Source organism: Lathyrus oleraceus, chromosome 1 (genome assembly GCF_024323335.1).
Source record: "Lathyrus oleraceus cultivar Zhongwan6 chromosome 1, CAAS_Psat_ZW6_1.0, whole genome shotgun sequence".
Lineage (NCBI taxonomy): Eukaryota > Viridiplantae > Streptophyta > Magnoliopsida > Fabales > Fabaceae > Lathyrus > Lathyrus oleraceus.
In genome coordinates, this window is record NC_066579.1 from 460,996,332 (window position 1) to 461,004,785 (window position 8,454).

General features: G+C 29.0%; 1 long non-coding RNA gene across 1 annotated transcript in view; it reads right to left on the minus strand.

Annotated features, from left to right (window-relative positions):
* Positions 1 to 5,781, minus strand: part of LOC127115926 (uncharacterized) — a 65,704-nt gene extending 59,923 nt beyond the window's left edge. The window contains exon 1 of the long non-coding RNA XR_007800930.1: positions 5,711 to 5,781. This is a non-coding gene — a long non-coding RNA (uncharacterized LOC127115926). The remainder of the gene's footprint in view (positions 1 to 5,710) is intronic.
* Positions 5,782 to 8,454: the final 2,673 nt, after the last annotated feature.

The following is an 8,454-nucleotide window of genomic DNA, read 5'->3' on the forward strand; positions in this document are numbered from 1 at the left end:
ACAAGTTGATGTCATTCTCAGAATGAATTGGTTGGAGTTAAACCAAGTGTTTACCAATTATTTTGTTAAGTTGGTGCAGTGTGCCATTGATTGTAAGAGCTCAGGCGATGTTAAAGATGTGTTCCTAACATTGAAGATGCTGCGGATTCGAGATTCCTGTCTGCCGGTCAAGTTGGGAAGTCTTAAGGGAAAACAACCAGGTATGGTTAGTGTTGTTTCTCGGAGAGTATAGAGAAGTGTGACTACTAGTGTTATGCCGGTGGTGTGTGATTCTTGATGTTTTTCTAAAGATATCTGCAACTTGCCTCTAGAGCGTGAATTTGAATTTGATAGAGGTGAAGAGTTGACGTTTGTATCAGCTAAGCAAGTGAGAGAATCCGTGAAGGATATGGAACAAGTGTTTGTGATGTTAGCTTCGTTGGAAGCTACAGGACAGGGAGTTGTTCGTGATCTTCCTAGAGTGTGTGAATTTCCTGAAGTGTTTCCTGAAGACATTAGTGATTTTCCTCTAGAGCGCGAAGTGGATTTTTCTATAGACTTAGTACCTGGTACTAGTCCGGTGTCGATGACTCCTTATAGGGTGTCTACTTTAGAGTTGGGGAATTGAAGAAGCAACTAGAAGATTTGCTTTAGAAGAAGTTTATTTAACTAAGTGTTTCTCTATGGGGTGTGTCAGTGTCGTTAGTGAAGAAGAGGGACGGTAGTATGAGGCTATGAGTGATCTGAGAATTGTATTGTAGGCATTGAAAGAGAACCATTTGTACACAAAGTTTTTCCAAATGCGAGTTATGGTTAAAGGAAGTGAGTTTCCTTGGTCATGTGATTCTAGTAGTGGTATAGTCGTGGATCTATTGAATATAGATGTCGTGTTACTATAGGAGACTACAAAGTCTACCACTGAGATTAGAAGTTTTTCTTGGATTGACTAGTTACTACAGGAAGTTCATTAAAGGTTTATCAAATTTAGCATTGTCGTTAACTCAGTTGACTCGAAAGGGTCAAGCGTATGTTTGGGATGTGCATTATGAAAAAAGTTTCCAAGAACTCAAGAAGAAGTTGATGTCTGCTCCACTTTTGATTTTGCTGAATCCAAGTGACTGCTTTGTTGTATATTGTGATGCTTCGAAGATGGGTCTAGGAGGTGTGTTGATGCAAAATAGTCAAGTTGTGGCTTATGCTTAGAGACAGTTGAGATTTCATGAAGGGAATTACCCTACGCATGATCTTGAGTTGACAACAATGGTATTCATGTGGAAGATTTGGAGGCACTACCTATTTGGCTCAAAATTCGAAGTGTTCAGTGATCGCAAGTGTTTGAAATATTTATTTGTTGAGAAGAGTCGAATATGAGGCAGGGGAGATGACTTGAACTTTTGAAGGGTTATGATTTTAATTTGAGTTACCATTAGGGTAAAGCTAATATTATAGCTGATGCAATGAGTAAGAAGTTTTTACACGGGTTGATGCTTATGGCTCGAGAGTTAGAACTGATTTAGCAATTCAAAGATATGAGCTAGTGGGTGGAGAAACTCCTAACAATGTGAAGTGGGGTATGTTGAAGTTGACGAGTGGTATCCTTAAAGAGATCGGAGAAGGTTAGAGATCTGATTTGAGTTTGATAGACCATCTCACATTAATCGACCAAGGTAATTGATGTGATTTCCGAGTTGATGAAAATGGTGTGATGATGTTCAGAGATAGAATTTGTGTTTCTAATGTACCCGGATTTAATATGAGTATTCTTGAGGAGGGTCACAGAAGTGGATTGAGTATTTATCCCGATTCTAATATGTATTAAGATTTGAAGAAGATGTTTTGATGGCCAAGAATGAAGAAAGAGGATGCCAAATTTATGTATGCTTGTTTGACCTGTTAGAAGTCAAAGATCGAGCATCAGAAGTCGTTAGGTCTGATGCAACCATTGAATATTCCATAGTGGAAATGGGATAGTATTTTCAAGGATTTTGTAACAGATTTACCGAAGACTTCAAGGGGATGCGATTCAATTTGGGTGATTGTGGATAGATTGACCAAATCGGCTCATTTTGTACTAATGAGGATAATTATCCTTTGTAGAAGCTGAATGAATTGTATATTGATGATATTGTGAAGTTGAATGGCAATCCTTCAAGTATTGTATCAGATAGAGATTCAAGATTTACATCGAGGTTATGGGAGAGTCTGCGGGCTACTTTGGGTACTAAGCTGAAGTTGAGTTCTTCTTATCTTACATAGACGGACGATCAAATAAAGAGGACTATCCAATCTTTGGAGGACCTATTGAGGGTTTATGTGTTAGAACAAGGAGGTACTTGTGATAACTACTTGTCATTGATTGAGTTTACCTACAACAACAGTTTCTATTCTAGTATCAAAATGGACCATATGAGGCGTTGTATGGTAGGAGATGTATGACTTATTTATATTAGTATGAGTCAGGAGAACATTTTGTGCTCGGACCTGAGATTGTTCACTTGACGACTGAAAAGATCAAGATGATCCAAGAAAAGATGAAAATATCGCAGAGTCATCAGAAAAGTTACCATGACAAGAGGAGGAAAGCGCTTGAGTTCCAGGAGGGAGATCACATGTATTTAAGGGTTACGCCGGTAACTGGTGTTGGTCGAGCTTTGAAGTCTCGAAAGCTCACACCACGTTTTGTTGGCCCGTACCAGATTTTATAGAGGATAGGAGAGGTGGCCTATAAGATCGTTTTGCTGTCGATGCTTACTAATCTTCATGATGTGTTTCACGTGTCTCAGTTGAGGAGATATATTTCAGATCCATCTCATGTGATCCAAGTGGATGATGTATAGGTGGGAGATAATCTGGCTATTGATGTATCACCTGTGCAGATAGAGGATCGGGAAGTGAAACCGATTCATGGTAAAGAGGTTGCCTTAGTGAAGGTAGTTTGGGGTGGACCAGCTGGTGGGAGCATGACTTGAGAACGTGAGAAGCAGATGAAGGAGTCGTATCCGACTCTATTTTCCTTAAGTAATTTTCGAGGGCGAAAATTTCTTAAGTGGGGGAGAGTTGTAACACCCCGAATTTAATTAATTAATTAATTTGAATTATTTAGATTTTTATATGATTAATGGGTGTTTTAAATTAATTGTGTATGATTGTGGGGGTAGGTATCCTTGGAATAGAAGTATGGAGGCAGTAAGAATTTGGTATAGTTGTTGATAATTAATTAGAATTTTAATTAGTGATTGAAATAAATAGTGTTTTATTCGAATTAATTAAATAAATAAATAAAAATAATTAGAATATGAGCATCTTAATTAAATAATGAAATTTAGTTATTTTACTTATTTAATGGGGATAATGAGAATTTTTAATAATTAGCCTATAACTATTTTATTTAATTGATTGGAATAAAATAGAAGAGTAGAAATAGTATGGAGAAAAAGAAGAATATTATTAGTATTATTTTATTAAAAGAAAATTAGAGCCAAGAGGGGTATGGTGGTAAATAATATGATAAGTGAGGGCAATGGTGGAAGTTCCTAATTGAGGGGATTAAGTTAATGATAAAAAAGGTTAGTAAGAGAGTTTGAAGAGTTTTACGTAAAATATAATTTTGTGGTGAGAAGAGGCAAGGGATAGGGCTAAAAGAAAACTCCATTGTTAGAGCTTGAAGTGGATATCTTGTTGGAAAATCTAAGGTAAGGGTGAGAACGTGTTCCAATAGTAAATGGTATGATAGAAGGATAGAATGGAGGAAGCCTTAACCTCTTTAGGATTGAGTGTTTTGATTCATAATTTTGAATTTGAATGATATGGTGATTATTATATGATGATGATATGATGAATTTCATGTGTCTTACATGTGTGTAGTTTTCTGTTTTGATGAGTAAACTTATACTCACCATTGTTGCAATTTCGAAGGTTTTAGACATAATCTTAAAGTTGTGATTAAATTATTTAATTGTGTTAAAACTATAAATTAACTTTATATAATTATAGTATTACATGGGTTGTAATTTTTTGAGAAGCAGGAAGGCAGGTAATTCTGTAAGAACGATCCTTAAGGGACATTATTTCTAACAGTAGGTCAGCAGGTAAACCCGGAAGACCTAACGTTAAAGGAGTAGTCTAGAAAGTTGTCATGATATATGTTTGTGTATGCATGTGCATTATTTGTGTCATGATATTAAATCGATAAGGTGGGGAGCCTTAAAATACTATTTACAGGGTAATATCCATGACTGATAGGATTCATAAGATATAAGAATTCCACTAAGATAAGTTGCATCACACCCCATTTTTAATATATCATGTGGCTCATCTTACGAAGGAAGTAAAGGCATGATGTCTCGAAAACATGGAAGATAAAAATTATTTATGTTTCCGCTGTGTTGTTATCTATCGATAGTATTTTCTTGTATCAAATATCTCTATCATATATTTTTATTGCTTTGTAAAGATTTATTACATGTATTGGACGTCATTTATACGTTTTTGATTGTACTCAATACCGATTCAATGTTTCAGATAATATGATTTTAAACACATATTATTTGGGATGTTACATAATTGAATACATTTTTTAATATATATATATATATATATATATATATATATATATATATATATATATATATATATATATATATATATATATATATATATATATATATATATATATATATATTAATGAATACTAAAATTTATGTTTTGAATATATATTTGCTGAGATAGTTTACTTTGATTATATATTTAAATAGTTAATGTCAATTTAGTAAAAAAAGAATCAAATAAATTGAATAACACATAAAAATAAAAAATTTCAACCAGTTGTCATCTTCTAAATCAATATCGAGATTTGAAAAAACAATACAATAATAAATTAAATAATAAGTTTTAAACAAAATATATAATAATTTAGATTGACTCAAATATGCGATTCCCCATTTAAAAAAAACAATTATATATTTCTAAAGAGATATCAAAATTAAAATAATATACAATACTAAATTATATAATATACTTTAGACAAAACATATTTAAATGAACATATCTAAAATACGTGATTTGAATAAATATTTAATTAAATTATTGATCTTTTAACATATCTATAAATAGTTAATGTTAATTTATTCCCACAAAATTAATTAAGTTATGAATTTTTTTTATGTGTGTTGATTAATTACTACTTGATGGTCAATCCTAAATATCAACTTTGACATGTTAAGATTTACCTAAGAATGTTACTATAGAGTTAAATTTCTACCGAACAACTCAAAGTCTAGAACAAATATGCAATCAAATCTATGAATCGATGATCATATAAAATAAATAAAAATATTAAAAATACATGCAAAAATAAAAAATAGACATCCTGATTTAAGATATATTTATTTAATTTTGACAATATGTCAATATTTAGTAATTATTGTGACTCTTCAATCCTTAAGAAATGTATGTAAGCACCCTAAGCACGACATACATTCACCTTGAAGCACAAATACCTGCAAAATAAAAACAACTTTATACAAATATATAAATTGCGAAAAAAGACTAAATAAAAGATAAAGAGAAATAAAAAAAAATACCATCACTTATGTCTGCAATCTCTAAAACATCCTTCCATACAAACATCATAACCAACAATTGCTGTAAAACTGCACTTAAAGTAACACCTAAACTCGCATAAAAATACAGAGCTTGTCTTAAAATCTGGAGATTGAGGAATGCTTTCAACTTGTATTTTAAACATCATTATTATCAACATCATCACAATACATTTTTTAATTTGACTCATTGCCATTACTCTTATCAATATTTTTTTCTTTCTCAAATCAAATTAAAATTCACACAATACTTGACAAACAAAATATTTGTGTTAGACCATTATTTATAGCTAATACTTTCTTTTTTTAATTAATTTTTTAGTAAAATTTGATAGAAACAAATGTTTTCAAAGAATTCTATATATATCCACGTCACTATTATAAACAAATCTAACTTTTTCTTAATTCATTCACAAAATTATGTATCTAACTTATATACAATTCAAATACGCTTGAAATAAACAAATTAATATTTACTTCTTTAACTTATTATTCTAATTTTTTGACAACTCTCCACTAACTTATTTAGAAATTCTGCAATGGAAACTTTACTTTACCCCACTTTTAATAATATTATCCTTATTAATTATTTCATTATTATCTGTTTAAAAAAATATTCAATAAAATCTAGATCTTCTATTTTATATACTTAAAGAGATTTACATTTAAATAAAATGAAAAATATTTTTTTTATTAAATTTGAATTTAAAGAGTATGATTTAGAATAAATTAAAAAACTTACTCTTAAAATAAATTAAATTATATATATATATATATATATATATATATATATATATATATATATATATATATATATATATATATATATATATATATATATATATCAGGATTTGTTGATGTTAAGTATAAATCTAAAATATTTACACCAAATCTCAATTGTTAATTAGAGCGAATCAAATAACCATATTAAATTAAAAAATATAAAAAATAAATAGTCATTTCTCTTTTTTTAAATTTAGGCTAATTATATGACCGTTTAATTTATTTATATTGACGGATGGGATTTAATATAAAAAATTTAGACACGGATACTGACTTATATATAATAATTTATCATCTGCTTAAATCAAAAGACTTAATTTAATAATAATTTATGATTAAAATTTTAATATTATTATAAAATAAAATAAAGCAATATATTTTTCTATATAAAATAATTGAACAACCCACATATAATATAATAATACATTAATTGATGAATGAAAAAAAAAGTTAATATTTACTTATATTGACTAGAGGATGTATTATTGTTAAAAGATATTGATATTTCCTTAAGCTATTATTCTATTATTCTAATTCTAGAAATTCGGCTAACATGGAAACTTTACTTTATCCCACTCTTAATAATATTATCCTTATTAATTATTTTATTATAATCTATTTTAAAAAATATTCAATAAAATTTAGATCTTTTTTTATAATTGCACTTGCATAAGGCAAAACTTGATATCCACTCCTATGTAGCCGTTTTAATAACGAATGTTTTAATTAATAAACAACGAAAAATTAAATTTGTAAAATATAATAATACTTGATGACTATTTGTTTATGTCAAAACTCACAACATTGAGACAATTGAAATCATGTATCAATTCATACATACCGATAGAAAAATATAAACGTTCAAATCTTTGTATTGTAGAAATTTTTTTAAGATTAAAAAACTCTTAAATTTCTGAGAAATTGTCATAAAGGCTTCAAGAATTTATTAAAAATCATGTAAGAAGATCAATTTACTCTAAGAATAATTTTTTTTAATTTACTCCATATTATAATATTTAATTAAATAAAATTATTTTAATTAAATAAAATTTAATTTGAAAATTATAATTTAGAGTAATTTAAAAGAACTTACATTTTTGAAGAAGTTGATCTCCACTCTTTAGTATAAATTTATAAAGAAAGTTAAACTTATTTAAAAGATTATAACACCTTATATATATTGTATTAGGTTAGACTAGCCTAACTCAATATTTAAAAATCTTCTAAAAATCTTCTAAACTTATTAATTTAATTTATCATTTGTTCAATAGTAAAGAATTTAATAATAATGTTATGGTTAAAATTTTAATATTAATATAAGATAAAATAAAGCAATATATCTTTCTATATAAAAATAATTGAACAACCCACATATAATATAATAATATATTAATTGTTGAATGAAAAAAAAATTAATATTTACTTATAATATTGACAAGAAAATGTATTATTGTTAAAACAAATTGATATTTCCTTAACCTATTATTCTAGTTATTTGAAAACTATCCTGATAACAACGATTCTCGATTTTTTTTATCAAAATAACCCAATTTTTAAAAAAAATTTCCAAAATAATCTTGTTTTCAATTTTTTTCTCCAAATTACCCCACTTTTAGGAGGAGGCGCTAATCCAATTGACGACTCCTCTTAAAAATAGAGTGGAGGCGACAATTGGATTGACTATGGCACATGGTGCAGCCAATTCAATTGACGTCCATAAGTATTTTTCCAAAGGAGACATCAATTGGATTGACACCTCAGTGTAAAATGATTTTTTTTTGTTATAAATAGAGGTGTTGTGTGAATCATTTTTCCACATCTCATTTCATCATTTGACAATCATGTTTGGTGTTCGTCGCCGCTACGGAAAGGTGATTTATGCGAGAGACAAACCTCAGATACTAATGCTCTTCTGGAATGTCACTACTTTCAATCAACTGAAGAGGGAATTGGTTCGTTGGTTAGATGGGAAAATACCAAAAGAGGAAAAATTAGAAGTATTGAGAGACTCGACAATATCTTTTGTTGGGTGCGAATTAAAACTGATAAGGATGATAAAGAAATGATGTTCGGGCGAGATGACATCATCTTG